Source organism: Canis lupus, chromosome 3 (genome assembly GCF_011100685.1).
Source record: "Canis lupus familiaris isolate Mischka breed German Shepherd chromosome 3, alternate assembly UU_Cfam_GSD_1.0, whole genome shotgun sequence".
Lineage (NCBI taxonomy): Eukaryota > Metazoa > Chordata > Mammalia > Carnivora > Canidae > Canis > Canis lupus.
In genome coordinates, this window is record NC_049224.1 from 82,065,165 (window position 1) to 82,087,483 (window position 22,319).

General features: G+C 35.1%; 1 long non-coding RNA gene across 1 annotated transcript; it reads right to left on the reverse strand.

Annotated features, from left to right (window-relative positions):
• Positions 1–19: 19 nt before the first annotated feature.
• LOC119870898 lies at positions 20–18,430 on the reverse strand. Its single transcript, XR_005356441.1, has 3 exons — positions 18,320–18,430; positions 2,520–2,585; positions 20–328 (listed from the first exon to the last, which is right to left on the reverse strand). It is a non-coding gene; the product is annotated as an uncharacterized LOC119870898 (long non-coding RNA).
• Positions 18,431–22,319: the final 3,889 nt, after the last annotated feature.

Below are 22,319 nucleotides of genomic sequence, written 5' to 3' on the forward strand. Positions count from 1 at the left end.
TCTTTCTTTAGTAGCTGATAATTTGGGAATCGTAAAAAGCAGAAGCAAAATAAATAACAAAAACAACACAACAGGCACACATCATTGGCCTCCTCTAAAGGGGCAAACACATATATCCTTTCCCCCTCTTAAAAATAGTTGTTCAAAGATTATCCAGCTTTTTAACTAATTACCTTTGAGAAAGACAAGGTTATAAAGCAATTGAAAAAAATGACCAGATAGTCCTTATCTTAGAATTGGAAGTATGTTCTACTAATTTTTAGGATGTTGAGTTTCTTCAAGCATGGGAGCAAACACAGTTTGATTTTGGATGCCTGTATGGAGAGATCTGAAAAATAAAGAGAATAGTATCAACATTAAAAAAAAATTAATGACAGAACATTTTTTATTTAAGGTTTTCCAAAGTAATGAATTCCTCACAATCTCAAGACACTTTAGGTCTAGTATTGCATTCTTTTAACTGCATTTTCTCTACAACCAAAGTATTTATAATTTAAAGCACAGATTTAATTTGAAAATGGAAACTGACTTATGAGGGGTTTTATGCAGCAAAGGAAGGTGGATTTTCAAACTGAAAAAATATATATTACAAAGATGAGAGGAATAAAACATTCTATACTTTAAGAGTTTGACAGAAAAGCAGACTCAAACATAGCCCATTGCAATCTAAGTAAAATGTATTGTGGAATCCCAAGAAATAGTCTCCACAACTCTGCAAAAGAAGAAAGACAGTTGTCATAGCCTGTCTCAAAAACAAAAGTTAAGAATGTTAAAGAACACATGAATTGGGTTACTAAAAGCTGAGGATAAGAGCAAGTTCCTAAAGGAGATTATGGCTCAGCCATCTATCTGAGTAGCTCCCTTTACGTGCACCAACCAGATCCTTTGTTTTTGAGTGGCAGGATTCTTCTTCAAATTCATGTTATTAAATAAGGAAAATCATTTTATGTGGATGAAATAAAAGTTCTAGGAATTGATATCTTGGGTCTTGATGCTCAAACTATTTAAGACCCACTGTTTATCTGTTACTCTATCTTTCTGTGTTCTCTCTCTAGTTTCTTTACATTAGTTTGATTCTCAAACATTCTCTTATTGTTTGATGCCAAAATAACCGCTACTGTGCCAGTCCCATCTTAAATCAGTTTACCAAATCCAGAATTCAGGGCGTTCCAGGGATTATCTCTGAACCAACCATCATCACTTATGCAACCCTGAATTAATAATTGTGGACACAGGGATGGAACACAAATTGGGCTGTCCTGGATCTTGTCTTGTTTTTAAGAACTACAGGTGTAGGGTTAGTCCATCCTAAAACACATGGACCTGAAGTTGCCAAAGTTTTCTCCTCCAATTTGGTTGCTATGGCTAGAAGATAAAGAAAGGATATTTGGGGAAAACAAAAGCAAAACGGCTATTACTAAATGTACTCTCCCAGTCTCTGGAGTAAATACTATGCATCAGAAATATGTCTTAGTTTTTACAGAATGTAACCGTACTGATTACAAACTAGTCTTTCTTTAGCAATCCACACATTTGTTCATGTGTCAATGTTATAATAGGTCTTTCGAGAGACAATTACTTAACTTGAAAATATTATTAAAATGAATAATTACGGATTAATAAATTTTATTAATAAATTCATACACTGGAGAAAATAAGTAAAGGTAAATGAAATCCTGTGCCTATCCATCCTCATCTATTCCTACTCATGCCTAAAATCATTACTATGCACAGTGCACCATGATTAAAGTTCTAGACCACCTGTCTAAACCAGTAGCCTAGCAAAATACTTTGTAAGGAGAATGAAACACGAAAATTTGGAGGGCAGGGTAAAGTAAATATAAAGCAATCAGAAAGCAACTCTTTAACAAAGAAAATATGCTAATTCCTCCCTGATAATTTTGCTTTGCTGATACCTTTGTAAATTATTTTTCCAAATATTTCCTTTCAAAAATTGCCTTCACAATACTTCAACCATTCACATTCAAATGTTGTTTACCATTGTCTTCTTTCCTTAAGAGAACCAATAGATGTATGGATGATGTTGCAAATAAAAAAACCACAACAGGAAACAGTAAAGAATCTTTTTTTTTTTCCTTTCTCTTGCTCACCTCAAAATGTCAGCACTGTCGGTTTTAAGAGCTGATGCAGCACCTTAAAAATATTTACTTTGTTGTTTTTTAGTTCTTTCAGGCACTCTATGAAAAAGAATACATTTAGACCTTTCAGAAGAAAACCGACTATTTTGATGTGTACTTCTCATTTCTATATTTCTGGCATTTTATATGCAATTTAAAATAAAAATTGGCTAAACAAATTTATTTAGTTTAATATCTCTGCCATATTTTAGTTTCTTTCCCTCTTTCCTTCTTTCCATATTTCTTTTAATACAGAATATACCTTGTTTACTCACATCAACTGCAATCTCTTCAAGCCTTCAAATATTTCTTATATACTTAAAATATGTTCAGGCAATGGGTAAAATAAGTAGATATCAACAATGAAAATTACAGACTAACCAGCATAAATCCTATGTTCCAAGCCCATCTGCTTAGAGGTCATCTCTTCAAACTGTTGGAAAAGGCCTGCAGGAGAAAATTTTCCATGTACTATAAAAGGCTGTATGTGTAAGAACAAACTCAAGACTTTTTGTAGATCCAAATTCATTATTCAGTTTGTAAAAACAAAACAAAATATAAAATATTAATGATGTTTAATATATTATTTACTCTACCAATGGTTTGTTAGGATTAATGGAATGTATTGCAACTATACAATTTAGAGCTAAATACCAATCTAAGGGCTGTTAGTTAACATTTGAGGTGCTTTGATCAGGAATTCACATCCAAGGGATTTTTTTGTAAGTACTCTAAAGGCTCCAATCAAGAATCAATACTCTAAAGGTTATAGTAAATGACCTAAATAGTTTATCTAACTCTGCACAGAGGGTTCAGTAATTAGCATGAGTAATGTTATACATAATTTTTTGTTAGTGAAATAAATTCAAGACAAAATTTACCTAGAAAAGCTATAGGGATCTTGTTATTGTATAAAAGAATATAAGACTCCAGCAGGCCCTGCAGCTTGGAACCCATGAAACTAATCTGAAGGTCAAAATTTCTGGTTGGTCTCATGTCTATCATCTTCCAGTTACTAAGGGAGGATTCTATGGTCTGATCCCACCAGATATTCGCCTGACCTGCCATCAGAATATGATTCTTCTCCACTCAGAGAGAACTTTTTCACAAGGCACTTGTCACAATATCTGAAGAAAGAGAACTGGGGCAGTTTAGGAAAAGCCAGTTATATGATGGATTTGTGCTTCTTTGCTAAGAATGCTTATACATGCATTGGTACCAATTTGAAACTTGCTTTCACTTAAATCCATCACCTGGTTAAGGAGAGACGTAATCCCATCTATATCTACTTGTGGGAAGTGATACAACACTATCTCCTAATGGAATTAATTAGACACTTGTTTAAAGGACAGATTTTCTTAGGTACAATAATTTTACTTACAGATTTGATTACTTAAAAGTAAACTATATTAAGGGATCATGCTAAGTGCTTTGTTTATATCATCTCATTTAATCTTTTTAAAATATGAAATGATGTAAGACTTTGCCTTGTGAAAGACAAAATGCAACAGAAAACAAGGAAATCATTTTATCTAGGCTACTATGATAGGGAAAACATTCATTAATGAAGAAAGTCATAAAGAAAAGGGAGGGGGCCCTGAGGTTTTAGAGAGGCAGATAAATAAGGAAGTCATCCTTTACTCTTACTACGGCAAATATGAGGAAGAAAGAGGAATCTTCTCTAAGTCTTTGAGAAAGATAGAAATGGATTTCATTTCAGAATATGCAAAGTAGCATGACAGCCTTAAAGTTACTCTCAGCTTGACTACACTTTAGACCTCTTGCTCTGTATCTATAGGCCCCTGTCCTCTTTTTTCTTAAGAGCATTTACCTTAGAAAACTTGTAATTTTAAGTTCTTTCTTTTCTCTGTAGAGATGTAAAATCTAATCCCAGACTCTTGAAAAGTAACCATCAAGAAAGAAAGGGTCCCCATCCCCTAGTTTGGGTAGGATCCTAATTTAGATAAACACTATTTAGCAAATACAACTGATCACATTGCCAACCTCTCCTTAAGGTCCTTCTATTCCACTAGCTCATTGACCACTTAAAATCTCTCCTTCCTTTTGTTTCAGTGGAGTTGAGCTAATTTCTCTCCCCTATTGCAGTGGTCTTGAATAAATTCTTTGCTTGATTAACTCTGTCTCATTAAATTTTTCTTTGACAGGGCAAAGGTGCTCTTTTGGAACAAAATAAGGTGGGGGGTTTATTAATTGTCCATTTTGCTGTTTTCCTGAGAGCATAGCTCAGGGGAAATTAAGCTTTGTGGAAATTTTTAAAGAATTATGAAAAACAAAACTACAAAGTAAAATTACGTAAGGAGAGATTTATTATAGATTATGACAATAAGAAGAGGAAACTATCGCAAAAGGGATAAAACTACAAAAAGATCTGTTGAGTGTCTCAGATCTATTAAATATTGATCTTTTGATAGTGAGGAGCAAAAAGGCTAGAAAGACTTAGATGTAGGTAGTAGAAGGAAGGGGATTAACAGGTGGAGGTGGCACTGATCTGATAGCAGATCAAAGAGTGTTTTACTCTGAGATCTAGAGAGAGGCCATTAAGGAGGGTTTCATGTTGGCCTAAACTGAAGGTGGGCCAAAGTTTAAGCCAAAGAGGAAGGGAAGAATCTTAACCAAAAATTAACAGTTATTTTGTTCTAATTCATCAGTGAGGACAAAATAGTTCAGCTAACCATTTATGAGGCAAAAGTTGCTTTGTCAGGTTATTATTACAGGCAAACTGATGCGGGAGAGCTTGGTTCCTGTCTTACAGAGTCAAAGAATTAGTCTGTGGACAAAGGCCAGTGAGTAAAGTGATAAAAGTTTATTAAGTAAATATACACAGAAAGCCTTCAGAAACGAGAGGGGTCCCAACAGGGTTGCCACTAGGGGCTTGTAGGGTTGGTCTTTTATTGAAAGCCAACCAGGGCACCTAAATTCTTTTTTTTTTTTTTTTTTTTTTTAAATTCTTTTAGCTTCTCTACTGATATCACTGTGAGTAAGGACTAGTGATAACACCTTCAATGGCTTACTTCCTTTTAAGGCTTTGGATATTCTTTGTTGGTCAGAAGTAGCTCTTATTACAAGACCTCACCTCTGGCACTGGGACAAAATGGTCTGGTTTATCTCTAGTTTTCTTTCATTTTCACATTTTTGGGATTTTTGTGAGCCTGATTCTGTGGCCCCCTACCTATCTCTCCTTACCTAACCCTGCCTGTCCCATATTCAAAAATAATCAAGATAACTAACTTGACTTTTGGTGGCATAGACACAATCTTTGACTCAGAGTAGTTATGCTATTGCCTCAGAAATCTGCCTACATGTTATAAGAATGTAAAATTTTAGTTCTTTGGATGTAGTTTTAGAGCATAGGTGAGGTTTGGTGGGGTGAGTTCTGGAGCCAACGACCAAGAAAGAATTCTTGAGACCTCTTTGGTACAAAATGTTTTTTGTTTTGTTTTGTTTTGTTTTGTTTTTAAAACAAAAAAGGTTTTATTAAAATGCAGGGAAGGGATGCCTGGGCAGGAAAAGCTGCTGAACTGGGGTTGGGAGGGGTGACTGATTATATTCTTGGTTGGAAGTGGTAAGGAAAAGGGAGGTTTTAAAAGGATTTTCATATGTTAAAGAAGACCTACAAGATACTTGAGGCCTTGCCATTGTCAAGATAAGGTTGTTTTTCCCGGGATCCCTGTGTGGCGCAGCGGTTTAGCGCCTGCCTTTGGCCCAGGGCGCGATCCTGGAGACCCAGGATCAAATCCCACGTCAGGCTCCCGGTGTATGGAGCCTGCTTCTCCCTCTGCCTGTGTCTCTGCCTCTCTCTCTCTCACTGTGTGCCTATCATAAATAAATAAAAAAAAAATTTAAAAAAAAAAAAAAAAGGTTGTTTTTCCCTCTAGTAAGGCATTAACATTAAGATATTTGGGCACTCCCGGGAGTGGGAGGCAGAGTGGTTTGCAGGGTGTCAGCCTGTGCTTCATATCCCACCCTGGAGTGGGAGGCAGAGTGGTTTGCAGGGTGTCAGCCTGTGCTTTGTCCTCAGCTAGCCTTCTGTTCTTTCATCACTTTGAAGTCCTTAGTATATTTTCTATTGTTATTGTTGGGGAGGAAGATCTTTCTCTGCCCTGTGGTCCTTCTAGCTGGATTCAGAATCAAATCGGCATGCAACAGATTAACAGGAGAAAATCAGATTTAATAGACATTAGTACAGGGAGTACACATAGACTTTAGATTTCAAAGACAGTGAGGCAACTTGAAGCTTATCTTAGCTAAGAAGAGGGGCAGGGTCTGAGGATACAGAGGGGCAAAAACTCATTAGCAAGGTGAAAAGGGATGTTTGGGGAAAAATAAGGTTAGGTAGGTAAATTCCTTCCTTGAGGGGTGTCTCTGTTAATAGTTCTCTTCCCCTTACAAGTTCTCCTTTCCAATGTAAATTTAGACAGTGATGGGAGAGGCAGAGAGCTTTTCCTCAATCTGCTGGTTTTTTTTTTTTTTTTACTTTTAACTCAAAACAATATTTATGCCAAAGTGTCTCATTTGGGGGCACCTCATCCTGCACCCCTTCATTATAGTTTGACATTTATCAGAATTTACTACCTTTAACACTTTTTCAAGCTAGATTTTGAGTTATTACAAAACAGAAATCTTATCTGTTTTCAAATGAAAATATAGGTCTTAATGCAAAGCACTTTATTTCAAAACTTCAACAAAGACTCCAGCACAGTTAATTTTTATTTTTTTCTGAAGTCAGATATGAGTTATTTCTGCTTGGTGACAGTGCAAAATCTTCAAAATTCTCAAGACTCCTACACAAACTTTTTTAAAAAAATATTTTTCTTTGATGATTACCCTGCCTTTGCATCATCAAGAACATTGGGGCCATCTGATATCATCTTCCTCGATTTTACATCTTCCTTCAACTTTGCAAACATCTACATGTATTGACACCTTTTTATTTCATAAATCTCTACATTCCTCCCGCCCTGAAAAAAAAAAAAAATAAAAGTAACATTCTCCATTTATCCTCTATCCTATCTACTCTATAATCACACCAATCCCTTTTCTCTTCAAGTCTCTTGAAAGTAAGTGAAGCATGAAGTAAGTGAAGTATATAGAGAAGTGTGAAGAGTGATGTGAAAACAAAGGCAGAAGAAAAATTATTATTTTTTTAAAGAATATTTTATTTATTCATGAGAGACACAGAGAGAAGCAGAGACACAGGCAGAGCAAGAAGCAGGCTCCATAGAGGGAGCCTGTTGCGGGACTCCATCCCAGGACTCTGGAATCATGATGAGCCAAAGGCAGATGCTCCACTGCTGAGCCACCCGGTGTCCCAAGAAGAAAAAATAATAAATTTCCTTAACTGACAAGTCCTTGAATCTATCAGAGTGACATTCCTCTAGGGACTCAATTGCCTCAATGTTGACACTTTGCTAAGGGCAAAAGGCAATCCTAGCCTGACATTTGCCCAGCCCCAGAAGAAAGAGGAAGTAATAATGTCAATAATGGCTGGCAATTGCTGAACCCTCATAGTGTACCAGACAGACAGGCACCATGCTGAGAACTCAGCATAGTCATAGAGGTAGCATCTGGAAGTTAATTAGCAATATAATTTATAAAGATTTTATATTTATACTTATATATATTTATAAAGGTGGGCCACTCTGTTTCAGGATTTCTTTTCCTTTAGTGCCTGAGGTTCTTGGTTACACTGCTTTGAAGAATGAAACGGTAGACTAGACAAAGAATGGTAGGCAGCAAAGTCAAATTTATTGAGTGATAGTAAAGTTTATTGACTTATAGTATAAAGCTCCTGAAGAGGGAGAGGACCAAGTGGGTTGCCACTGAAGTTCCTAGGCCTAGGGGTTTTTATGAGATTGTTGGCAGGCAGTTTTAATCTGATTAACCCTCCATGCAGTTGTCACCCAATCCGGTTTTTGTCCACCTGCTCATCTACCTATCAGGTAGTTGTTAATGTGGGTAAGGGTGGAGTGCTCCTTTCAGAGTGGTGAGAATAATAGGTTGGGGTCCTTTTCCTTCTAAGAGTAATTTCCTCATAGGATGAGTGTGTCCCTTGCCTCTGCCAGCCTTTCTTCTGACTACCCCCCATTAACACTTTCCTCTAACTATAGCTGTGGGACATAAAAGAGAAATAGGCTATTTCTCCCCTCCCAGAGGCCATAAACTATTTGGGAGATAGACTTAACATTTATGAAACAAATATAGAAACAGATATGAATTTAAATAGTTCATTGCTGAATTTCATGGGGCAGATTTCAATCTCTATAAGGTATTGGAGAATGAGGCATCTAGTAGAGTGGCCACAATTAATTCCAACAGAAATGAAACAAATGATCTCGAAAAGTTATGGTGACTTAAAACAGTTAAGTGGAGAGAGAATTTTAGACAAATGTAAAACTTGAGCATGAGGATAGAAGCTGGAATGACTAGAATCTACCATTTTTGAGCTGAGGGACAGAGTTCCTAGAGCTAAGGAAATTGGTTGGAAAGTGGTAAGAAATAAAAATGAAAAATTTGGATGGGACTGGACTGCAAAGAAGTTAAAACTCCACATAACATTTGATTTTTATGAAAGACAAAACTTAAGACTTGTAAACTTGTTTTCAGATAAGCTAGAACTAACTAATCTCAATTAGAAGTAATGTCAAGATATGAGTCATAGATTTTCAATAAAATATGGTTGGAAAATAACAAATGGAAAGAGTACAAAACACAATTTTCTGAATTTATCATGAGAAAAGGAATATCAGAAAGGCTTTTTTTATTTAAGAAATCAGAGTCTGATTCCTTTATTACTTATGAAATAAGTATACTACATTTTTCTTTTTTTTAGTACACTACATTTTTCATAAAATATAACTTAATTATAAATTGTTTGAAGTTTTAGTACACAATAGTACCTGCACACAACGTGGAATTGCATTTCGTGCTATATAAAAAAATATAAAGTCTTTGTTATTTCCTACTTGTAGAAAATAAGAAACCTAAAAATACTCTTGAACTTCTTTGACCATGTTTACTTAGCTTTATTTTAAAGGAATATGAAAGAAAATTATTGGGATATGTCTAATGATTTTTACCAGAGAGAAAATTAAAGAACCAAACATAAAACAAGATATTTGAGAAATTTGAAATTTAAATTGTGCTTAAATTTAAATTATGTTTAAAATTCTTCAAATACTTAAAATTATTTATTTTTTTAAGTGCTTTTTTTTTTTTTTTAATTCATTAATTCATGAGAGACACACAGACAGGCAGAGAGAGAAGCAGGCTCCTTGCAAGTACCCTGATGCAGGACTCAATCCCAGGACCGGGATCATGCCCTGCCCTGAGCCAAAGGCAGATGATCAACCATTGAGCCATTCAGGTGTCCCCTTAAAATTATTTCTATATGTCAAACAACCTCACCAAAATCGGGTGTAGAAAGAAACTTGGAAAAATTAAAGAAGTATATTGTTTTTTTTTCAAAATAAATTTACTGCTTAAAACTAAATTCTCAACAAATTGGGAAGTTGACAAATTATGGTAATTCTTAATGCAGCCACTACAAGTTTTCTATAAATTAAATGTATAATGTTTTTAAAAGAAAACATTGTCTTTTTTTTTTTACACTGTTTTTTTTTTTTTTGAATGGTTGTGGGAAGAGGAAGATGAAATAAGGATGAAGAGATAACTATTACATGCAAATGTTGAGTACCATTTTTGTGTGATAAATTTGTGGGACCAATAATAATATTAGAATTTCATTACAATGAAGAGAGTTTCAGAGAGCTATTAAATTAACTAATATGAAGGGTGCCTGGGTGGCACAGTTGGTTAAGTGACTAACTCTTGATTTCAGCCCAGGTCATGATCTCAGGGTCCTAGGATCAAGCCCCATATGGGGCTCCACACTCAGTGAGGAATCTGCTGGAGATTTTCTTCTCCTCATCATCACCACATATTCTTGCTCTTTAAAAATAAATTAAATCTTTAAAAAGTAAAAAATAAGTTGACCAACATGATAAATCTAGGAGGTATAAGAACTGTATGATATCATAATTTCTGTGCTACACTACTTCTTTAACATAGCATTTTGAAACAGTCGTATTAACAAGGTGTACATGAAAGAATATTTAAAGCAAAAGATGAGATCATAATTGATAGTTCATATAGACCATTTCCATATGTTTTGATGCAGGTTAGATACAGCCACAAATCCAGGCTCAGAAATCTTACTGAATTATTTCAGAGACTCTAAGCTGATCATTAGAATCTTCTGGTTTTTTTTGAAAGTTTTTATTCATTCAGTCATTCAAGAGACACAGAAAGAGGGAGAGAGGCAGAGACACAGGCTGAGGGAGAAGAGTCTGATTCCTTTATGACTTACAAAATTAAGTAACTAATTGGCTTCCTACGTGGAGCCAATGCAGACTGATCCTGGGACTCCGGAACCATGTCCCCAGTCAAAGGCAGATGCTCAACCGCTGAACCACCCAGGCATCCCAGAATCTTTCCTGTTTTTCATCAGTACAGATGAATACCTTGTATTTCATAATTTCTATGTTTTCCTGATAGTTTGTATTTCCTAGCAGGAATCCCTTTAAAAAAACCTTTAAGACATCCTGCAATGCCTGGACTCTTTAGGTTTCCATCAATTCTTTGTCAATCAGCTATAAGGAACTTCGTTGAAACTGACAACAAAAATTCAAAAATCTGTTCCCATCAACAGTTTTGTCTTCCTCAGGTAAAATGTTGGTTGTCTTGCTTATTTGTAGGAAAGGAGAAAGAGTTGAGGGAGTTAAGGGGATTTTATGAGTTAAGACTTGGCTCCAACTTAAGCCAGGGGATTCTGTGGGTGGATACATTTGGGAGTCTAGATAATTAGAAATTGGGAGTAAAGATTTTTCTCTAGAAGTTCATAACAGACAAAAACCTGAAATGGCAGCAGTTATTTATCATTGACCGAGTCCACAGGAGAATTTGCACAATGTCTGCAACTGCTGTCTATAGAATCCTTTTTTTTTTTTTTCAACTTTCTAGAACTAAATGTTTACCAACATTTTATAAATAAAAAGAAGTGGCCTATTTTCAATATAATTTATCCACTCAGCTTATTTATTTATTTATTTATTTATTTATTTATTTATTTATTTATTTTACACAGGACCATTCTATCTGACATATGTCAGGGGCAATTAGCAATCTTCCGCTAACAGAGTACCTGCCCTACTTAGCAGGCATTTCTTGTTCCTCATTAACCAAATTACGTTCAGGTCATATATCATATCTCTGACAATAATGCCACTTTCATGCTTAATTGGTTAAATAAATGTGTAATTATGGAACTATGCTGAGATACTACTGTAAATTATTGTAACCATGGCATTTGCCTGATGTAGATTGGGATGTTATTTGATCTACTGTAAGATTTAATAACACTAAAACTTAATGCAGCATTTGTTCAAAATCAGTGAATATATCTCCAGATATTATTAACATTTTGAATAAAATGCTTGAAAACTAAGTGAACATTTTGAATATTCTATAAAATGAAGGCATAGTATTTTTTATGAAAAATATTATCTCTGGCATTAAGCCCCCCAAAATAAACTGATAACTTTTTTCTAACTTGACATACGGTAATTAGTAGAATTTATATTTTGCTGTGGGATATTTACAGTAATGACTACATTTTCAGAATACTTTTGGATCACAGCAAATATTGGCTCATTGAGAATCAGGAAAATCATGTTAGAGCAAGAGGAAAGATATTAATAGTTGTCTTAAAAATTCTTGCTCTAACTTTGTTTCTTCTAATTAGCACTTTCCTAATGAGTGCTAACAAAATGAGATTTTGACATAAATTACCAAAAAGTTCTTAGAACCTCCCTAAAATGAAAATAAATGACATATGGCAAAATGTTGACATGGTAAACATTTAAATGTATTCAGTTTTAAAATGAAGAATTTTTAAAAGATTAGGAATCAAGTCTTTCCTAAATACCAGATGTATTACTAAGGAGTAGATTTGGTTCCATTGAGCAATAAATAAATGAATAAAATTAAAAATAATAAAAATCACAGTGATTTGAACAAGTTGGAAATCTGTTTCATATTCACTGAAAGCAGCCTGAGAGGAAGTGGTACAGGGCTGGTACTGATGCTCCACAATTGCCAGGAACACAGACTCTTTCTCTGATCTGTTCTATCATTCTAGATGAAGGGATCAAAGAGAGGGAAGCTTTTTCTTAAGGGAAGTATTTTAGGCTTTGCAAGTCATATCTGTCCATCATGACAAATCAAATCAACTCCGTTTTGGTCAGAAATAGTAAATTTACCATGTAAGCATAAGGGTAGCTTTAGACAATACCTACTGGAATAGGTTTAACAGCATTTCAATGAGACTGTATAGACCAAAAATGCTGGTGGGCTGGATTTAGCTCATGAGTCATAGGTTAGCCAGCTCTTGTCTGTAATGTGTCTTTGATCTTCAAGGTAAACTCATGATCCAAGATAGCTGTTAGAACTACAGACATATGTTCAAGGCGGAAGCCAGAAAAACCCCAAGTGGTAGTAGAAGGGCAAATGGGACCAAACATGACAATTTATGCTAATGAGATGTCCCAGAATGGGGTCTGTCCAAAGGAGGGAATAATCAGTCTAAACTCCAGGGAGAGGAAAGGCTCATATATCTTGAGACATCTTCTTTCAAAAGACTAGCAGAACCAATTCCATTATCCTTCAATTTTTGGTTTGGCTCAGTTAAACCACAGTAACAGCAAGACTACATGATCATTCAACAACTCCTGCCATTTGCCTCTCCTTGTAAGTCAGTTGAAAAAATTAGAAAGCCCTCGTCTTCTTACCACCATGTCTAAAATCCACTTCTGTCTATTCTAATAGTCTCTATGTTCCTTTGTATTATGAAAGAAACATAAGAAGTCTTTCCTTTTTTTTTAAGATATATTTATTTATTTTTGTCTACCAGACTCCATGGGTGGGGAACCTGACACAGGGCTGGATCCTAGGACCCAGAGATCATAACCTGAACTGAAATCAGGAGTTGGACATTGGGACGCCTGGGTGGCTAGGCGGTTGAGCATCTGCCTTTGGCTCAGGGCATGACCTCAGGTTCCCGGGATCAAGTTCCACATTGGGCTTCCTGTATGGAGCCTGCTTCTCCCTTTGCCTGTGTGTGTGTGTCTCTCTCTGTGTCTTTCATGAATAAATAAATAAAATATTAAAAAAAATACAGTTGGACACTTAACCAACTGAGTCACCCAGGCACTTTCAAACTCTTTTATTTTGTATTTATTTTTTTAAGTTTTTTCTTTATTAAAAAAGAAGAAAGAATAAGAAAAAAGAAATTGTCACCACTTGTAACTTGACAGTCACTTTGTTTGCAATTAATGTATGTTATCTCTTTATATTCCCCCAGCATGCAAATGTCCTCTACTATTTCCTATTAAACAAAATAAAACTAAATGAAACCTTGAATTTCAAGCCTATATCCTACTTCAATTACTACCCCAATCCTCTGGTATCCTTCTTAGTAAATACTCTAACATATTTGCCTGGACTTGTTGCTAGCATTTCTTTCTTCCCACTTTACTGTGGCTTCCATTCCTATTAATTTATAAACTGCTCTGGGTAACATCATTACTGATGTCCATTATGCCAAAAGTAATAGTAACTGTTCTTCTATCTGTAATTTTATCAGCCCTTGACAATATTGACCAAATCCTTAACTCTTGAATGAGATACCATATTTTTTCCCTCTAATTTCACTCATCTCTTTGTTTAGTTTCCACTCCTATTGTCTCTTTCTTGCTTATTTATTGTGTGGATTCAAGAGAAACCCCAATAATTGTAATTGGTTGTGAATATTTTCTATCATCCCTATACTTGTTTTTTTTTGTTGTTGTTGTGTTGTTTTGTTTTGTTTTTAAATAGAGAGTTTCATTGATGCCTCTGGCTTTGATTACAACCCCGGTACAGATTGATCACTAAACTTCAGCTATAGCTTTGACTCCTTTTTGAACTTGAACATCATTCTAAGGTTCCTATTTATAATCTTCATTTGTAGGTTTAACAGACATCTTAAACTTTGTATACACAAAAACAGAGCTTTTAATAAACCCACAACTAAGTATTTTGTATGTTTATTTTTTGTGCTTTCTTCATTTTAGGATTATCAGAATCATCCTACCAGTTGGCTAAACCCAAAACCTCAGAGTTTAGGAGGTTGAACTTATCTCTCTTTTCCTCACCTCTCACATCCAGCCTATTACTAAGTTCTGTTGAAATAATCTACAAAATGTTGAATGCTTCCAATTGTCCCTCATCTCCACTGCCACGATTACTGCCCAAATTACTTTTATCTCTTGTCTTCGTATTAAAAAAGGCTCCTTGTTTCCAGTTATTCAGGACTATGATCTACTTTCCACAATTTGTCTTTTAAAAACTTAAGTCATATCAGATTACTTGTTTGATTACAATCCACTCACAGTTACTCCAGTTGAAGCTAGTATAAATCAATGTTTGTTCCGTTTTATTTTATTTTTTAAAGATATTTATTTATTTATTTATTTATTTATTTATTTATTTATTTATGACAGAGAGAGAGGAGAGAAAAAGAGAGGGAGAGAGAGAGCAAAGACACAGGCAGAGGGGAAAGCAGGCTCCATGCAGGGAGCCCGACATGGGACTCAATCCTGGGACTCCAGGATCACGCCCTGGGCCGAAGGCAGGCGCTTAAACCACTGAGCCATCCAGGCATCCCTATTTGTTCCCTTTTAATGCCAGAGACAGGCTACCTGGTTGATGTTCCTTTCTCACCATTTTATTTCTCTTTACTTAGCATATTCAAGTCACAATAGCCTATTTTCTTAATATGTCAAACTATTCCTGTTTCAGAGCCTTTATGATTGACAGATCTAAGATATTCTCCAGATCTTCTCATGCCTGGATTCTTAAGACCATCTCAATCTCTGTTCAAATGTTAGAGCCTCTAAAGGCTCTATCCTGAGAAACATATTTAAAGTAGCACCACCCTTCTCCATCACTTTGTAATACAGCATCTTGTATTGACTTCTTAGCAATTATGAAATTTGTTTGTTTTGCCTTTTTATTATTTCTCTTTCTCTGATGGAAACAAATGTTAATTGAGAATCAGTTAGGATCTTGTTAAAATGCAGATTCTGATTTAGTAGGTCCAGTTTGGGTCTGAGATTCTGCTTTTCTAACGAGCTCACAGTGAAATATATTTGTCTAGGAATTTCATGTCTCCTGTTTGTGTGTGTATGAATGTGTGTCTTCACATAGGTTGATATAGCTTATTAGTTAGGGTTTAGTTAAAGAATATAACTAGATCAAGCATTGGGTTAAAATTGACTTGCAGACTCATTTAGTCTAAACAGACAGATCCTATATAAAGCCCCCAGGAATGACTTCTAGAAGCTCAATTAAGAAACATGTCCCAAGGAAGCTTATTATACTGATAAGATCAGGATATTATCTTTGGAAAGTGGAAGTAACACTACAGTGGTTGGTTCCAGAATCACACACCATTTTGGTCCGATCTGCAAAGTGGGGAAGCCACATCTACAGCTTCTGGCAGCACTGCTATGCTAAATATCTGGATAATAAATGGCTCATGCCCTGTTTCCTACCCACTGGATTTATTTCTAGATCAAGACCTACACAATTACATCAAAATTACATTCAGACTTCTTCTAGTTGCAAGGGAATCAAAATTTGGCTATTGGTTTTGTAAACTTTGCATTACAAAAAAAGGCATAGTAGGAAGAATTCAAAATGAATAAGTGAGTTAGTCCAACTCATCTCTCTAAAACAAGCCCCAAGGCACTGTTATTTCTGTCCCAGGGCCTTAAATAGTTTTCACTGAAAAATCTCTTACAATTTTTATTTACCGTGCTTCTATTTTTCTCCCTCTAGTTTCCATGACTCAAATGAGAATCATATGAGTCTGAGTAGGAAAAAAGTAATTGAGTATGAAACAGTATGTTTAAGGTACATCCTTTCCTTCCAACAACTTAGAGGTTTGATATGTCAAGATTGGAGTGAATTATTTCATAGGAAGATTACTCTTTCTCTATGTGAATTCTCATCAAGTTGCTCAGAACTACAAGTTTATCCACTAAAGTTTAAATGTCACAATAAAGAGTTAGGCAGCAGTCAGGGAGTAGCCCCCAAACGGCTGTCCTCACTTTAGGCACCTTCTGCAAATTTGGGGTTTTCCAAGGCCAATTTCTTTTAGATTATCTGGCTATAAACTCAAAGGTTCCCACAGTTATCCTCAGGTTCAGTAATTCACTGGAACAACTCAAGAAGCCTAGAAAAATCTTATGCTAATAATTGCAGGATACAAATTTGAACTGGGTGAAGGAAAGAAAACACATAGGGTAAAGTCTGGTTGGGTTAAAGGAAAAGCTCTCATGTCTTGGTAAAGTTAATTCTTCACTACGGAGCTATCTTTTCTGCAAAGTTCTCCTGATTTCCTTTTCTTATTTTTTCCTTAGGAGATTTTATCATGCTCTTCCCTGTGCTACCAAAGCATATTATATCATTCTCTTATAGAAGACAAACACTAGCAAGCCTATAGTTTAATAGTTTCAGGTTCCTGTCTCTGTTTCCCTTACCAGATGGTGGGTTCCTAGAGAACAAGAAACTGGTCCATCGTGATATTTGCAGAACCTAAAAATGATACTTGGCACATAAAGGAATTTCTTTTTCTTTCTTTTCCTCATCCTCCTTCTCATACACACACACACACACACACACACACACACACACTCACAGAGGAATGCAGGCTGATCCAAGTAATGTCATCACTCCCACATACATGATTAAAATAAAATCCTTAAAAAGTAAGCCTTGTTAATAGGCAATTATAAATTATATCTTAATATATAAAAAGGGACATCATGTTCTTTGACTGCTAACCATACAAATATATATATATATGTATATATATATACATATATATACAAAGAATGATTTATTTCTTTATTATGAGCATGTAAAATTGATATGTCCCATTTTACTGATAATATTGGTGAAATGAAGCACAGGTATGGAAAAATGGAATAGAAAGTGTATACGTCTGTTGGCCCAGTGATGCCAGGACTACATGACTAGCTCACATTGTGAAAGAGGCCCTGAGGCTTCCTAAATGGATATAAAGTTCTTCCCCAAAATTCCCTAAAGCAGAGTGCCTTCCTTTCAAAGCACAGTTTGACCAGGATAATTGACTTACTGGCAATGAGTTTTGATCTAAAAATTGAGTGAGCTCTTCTATAATTGACTTTAATATAGTTGTAAAACAGGAAGGTAAAAGCTTTCTTTCAAGAAGACTTGCAAAAGTACTAATTCAGTAAATAGCACATTTGATGCTTCTATTAAAGCTCTTTGCTTAAATGGAAATTGACTATATAACTATGTTTTCACAGTCTGAGCTTTTTAACATTTGAGTAGTAACATGGATAATAAGATTCTGCATATTGAGGTTTTATGGAAATAGAACACTTTCAGTTCAAACACTAGAATTTCTATAAATGGGAATTTAATTACAATAAGATTATGCCAACAACTTTTATAGTTTTTGTGACTATAGCAAAAACAATCTCTACCTAATGTTATGAGAAAACTCAAATCTAAGTACAGATATCCGAAGGCAAGCTAAAAAAGTCTCATGTTTTAATCATTATAAAAGAGTGAAGACTTACGTATAACATAAAATTAGAATTCATTCATTAGAATACATTTTAAATTCTGCTTCACATTTTTCTTGCATCCAAGATTTCATATATTTTTATGAAAATGGATCATATTATCTAAAATGGATCATTTTATATAAAAGGGTAAGTCAGTCCATGAGCTAGTTTGTGCCCCCCACACACATCACATTCATATTTTGTAGCTTTAACCCCCAAAGTGACTGTATGTATAGATAAGACTTTCAGTTGGTTATTAAGGTTTATGTGAGGTCATAAAGATTAGTTGTAATCCCATAGGCTTGGAGACCTTATAATGAGAGAAGAGAGATCTCTTTCTTTCTGTCTCTGTCTCTCTTTCTCTCCCCTCCTGCATGCTCCAGGGAAAGGCCATGTGAGGACGTAGTGAGAAGACAACTGTCTACAAGCCAGGAAGAGGGTACTCACCAGTAATCAAACTGTCTGGCACCTTGATCTTGGACTTTTCAGTCTCCAGAATTGTGAGAAACAGAACAAAACAACTTGTACTTCTTAAGCACTCCAGTGTATGGCATTTTGTTATGCAACCCAAGTTGATTAAGTCAGTCATAAATATTTTTAAAAATATATAACACAGACTATTAGTCACAGTTTACACAAAATGCTGATTTAGCTTCTTATTTAAAAGGAAAGCACAAGCATCTCTTAAAATATTTATTACAATAGTAAACAGATAATGATTTTTTTAATTCATTCATTTTTTTTTTTGCTTAAAGTGGGTTTAGTTCTGATGTGGGATTGTGAGGATTAGTCAAAGATTAGAGTACATAATACTGATATATGACTTGGAAGACTGAGAGGTCATTAGGAAAATTATAATATGGCTGAGTATTAGAATGTGCCCTTTCAATGACAAGCAGACATGATTTAAGAAAACAAACAAACAAGAAAACATGTGAAGAAGAAGCTCACAGGGATATGATTTATAAATGCATTATCTTATTTAATTCTTATAAATACTCTTACAAAAGTAGTATGGGATGGTTCAATGCTTGCTCAACTTCTATTTACTAGATTTGTGAATGGAGAAAGTTGTCCAACCTACATCTACCTCAGGTTCCTGATCTATTAAGAGGGATTTATAAGGTTAACCTACTTTTTATGTATCCTGATATTACAGAAATTCAATGTAACCTAATCTGTTAGCTGCTTTACAGCAGAGCACAGATTCCATATCAAATCCTTTTAAATCCAACTTTCAAATTCCTACTCAATCATTATTAGCCCTTATAGTTAGGTGATGTCTTTTTCCATATCAGACTCATACTTTTGTAACTCAGACCTAGAAGGGTACCGCATACACCCATCATACATATTTCAGCAGGCTAGTTTAAGTTGAATTTCTTGAAATCTTGGCAATCAGAAAATGGTATAACTTGTATCAGTTTTGAGCAATGAGAAAAACATCTAGAATGTGTATGAAGGCAGCAGAGAGAATGATCTGACAGGTCAGGAGAATCTTGAGATGGTAGGGTGAGAGAAAAGGAATAAAGAAGAGGAAAGATGCAGGAATGTGTGAGACTGAAGGAGGAATATGGTAAAAAAAAAAATTGTGAGGAGGGTTTGGGAGCCTGACCTCCTTGGTCCAAATCCCTACTGTTTGTTTGTTTGTTTGTTTATTTATTTATTTAAAAATATTTTATTTATTTATTCTCGAGAGAGAGAGAGAGAGAGAGAGGCAGAGACAAAGGCAGAGGGAGAAGTAGGCTCCCAATGGGGAGCCCAATGTGGGACTCGATCCCTGGACTCCAGGATCACAACCTGAGTGGAAGGCAGATGCTTGACCCCTGAGCCACCCAAGCATCTCAAATCTTTACTGTTTAAACTTGTGGTGAAAACTTCCTGAGCTTATACAGGCAAATTGTATAGCAACACACTTGGCAATGTATTAACCAAATTATTGAATATTTTTAAATGAGTTGAAAAGGAGATCAAATTAGTTTCCAGTATTATTGTGGAAAAGAAAAACCTTTATTTGCAAATCTCCTTAAAAGATACATTAAATTCCTAAACCCCTGTACTTGTGAATGTGACCTTATCTGGAAGTAGGGTTTTTGCAGATTTAATTAAGATAGGACAGGGTCATTAGGGGGCTTTTGATGCAATCTCTTATCCTTCTACAAGGAGGGAAATTTTGACACAGGAATATGTGGGGAGAATAGCATGTGAAAACAGGGGTAGGAATTGGAGTCATTCATTTACAAACCAAGGAATGCCAGATGTTTCCAGTCATCATCAGAAGCTAGGAGGAAAGACATGAGACACCTCCTCTCTTGGAACTCTCAGAAGGAACCAACACTGCCAAATATTCATTTTCAACAAGTAATAGCTTTCAGAACTGTGAAAGAATGACTTCATTGTTTTAAGTCTCTCGGTTTTAGATACTTTGTTAAAGAAGCCCTAGGAAACTAATATATAAAGAACTAACTTAATCAAGGAGTTCTGATATGACTAATACTTTTTGTTCTAAGACATGATTTTATATGATTCATGCATTTTATGTATTTCAAAAATGGCAAGTTCTGAGTAATGAAATCTTAATTGCAAACGCAAACAAGAACCGTACTAAGTTGTAATATTTTGCCTTTGTTGTCAACTTGTTGATTGATTATGTTTGGTTACTGTACATAGACTGCCCCAAAATGAATGTAATCTTTCTTCGAGTTAGAGCAAAGATTCTGAGTTCCGATTCACTTTCCCAGATTGGAAATTTACGGTAGTGCATATGGGTATATGGTAATGCTTCCTGAAACAGAGTCACCTGGGATGTTATTTGGAAGTGTGTATGTGTGTGCACATGAAATGGATGGATTCTTATAAGTAAAAGACTGGCAGGTAATTGACAGGGGAGATTTTATGATCTTGAACAAGTTAACTGTCTGTGATTCTGTTTCCTCTGTATTAAAAATTGTGCTAGGATGAGGACTAATTTCATAAGACTAGTTGTAAGGATATAAAGTGCTTAGAACACACTTCATATATTAGCTGTCTTCACCAATATTACAATCATCACACCATCTTATGGATTATAGGAAGCAAAGACTTTCCTATCCTGTGACCCAAGTTCCCTGACATCACACTGGTGATATGCTTATTCCTGACAGGTGGATTAAGAGGAAATCAGTATTTTTTCTTTTTCCAATCCATGGACAAGTTAAAAAAAAAGACAGGAAAGTGAGGATTGGCTTTATCATCAATAAGCAGGAAGCCTTGTATAGTAGATCATTAATTAATTTATTTATTAAAAATAAGTATTGAGTACCTAGCTGCATGTTATGCATTTTCTAGTCTGGAAATCTGAATGAAACAGATAAATACACCTGCTTTCATAAGGATTATAGTCACCTACTCTATGTATTATGTCAATGATATTAGTTTTCCTGTGATTCAAAACCTAGTGAGGACAAGAAAAAAAAAGATAAACAAAAATATATGGTTCTATACAAACTATAAATAGATGCAATAACTTTAATAACATGGTGTCTTCTTATAGTGTAAACCATATTGGAGAGTCATCAAGTTTCTTGTCAAGGTACTGAAAATCATCTAGTTCAGTTTCCTAATTATGTAAGTCATAAGCTGAAGCTGAGAGAATGGAGCTAAAAGCTCTGGTCTCAAAGCTAGTAGATGTCAAAACTGCAACTAGTACCAGGCTTTACTGATACTCAGTTAAGACTCAGGTCGCCTAGAGGAGCAACCACATCACCACTCTTTGGTGGCGGTGAGCCAGCCACCGCAATGACTTAATGTGTTCTGTTAGACTAGAGAGATCAAGTATAGGTTCCTGGGTTGATGCTGGGCAGGCTGCGCTGTCATCACCCTAGAGAGGGTGATTTTACAACCGTGATTCTAATTAAATAAGTCTGTGGATCCATGTTTGTTAACCTTTCCCCAGGAAGCTCCAGAGCTACCATGAATAGAGGACAAAACTGGAGAGCTAATGCCAGCAAAGGATCTTATTTTGAAGAGATTATTATTTTTTTTTATTTTTTGGCTGAACAACAAATTTCCTATATTTTGGGTACTGAAAAAAATAGACACTGTTCATCATTCAGTTGATAGAATTTTGTGTAATGCAGAAAACAAAATGTTAATAATATTTCTTTAGAAGCTTCCTTCTGATGAAAGTATAAAATCTATAACATTGTCCAGCTAAACTGTCCAGGAAATACTGATATCCAGCCCTCTTTAAAATGGCAAACTGGGTTCTTTGTACCACCATTATATTCATTACATGTATTATAAAAGCAATAAAACAAGGTATATTATTTTACTGTATACATATGCTACATATGTACACATAGATTATATATTTATAATTTATATATTTATATTTATATATTTATATATATATAAATATAGTCACCACAACTCTTAAGATAAATAATTTTAACACAAAAATGTAAAA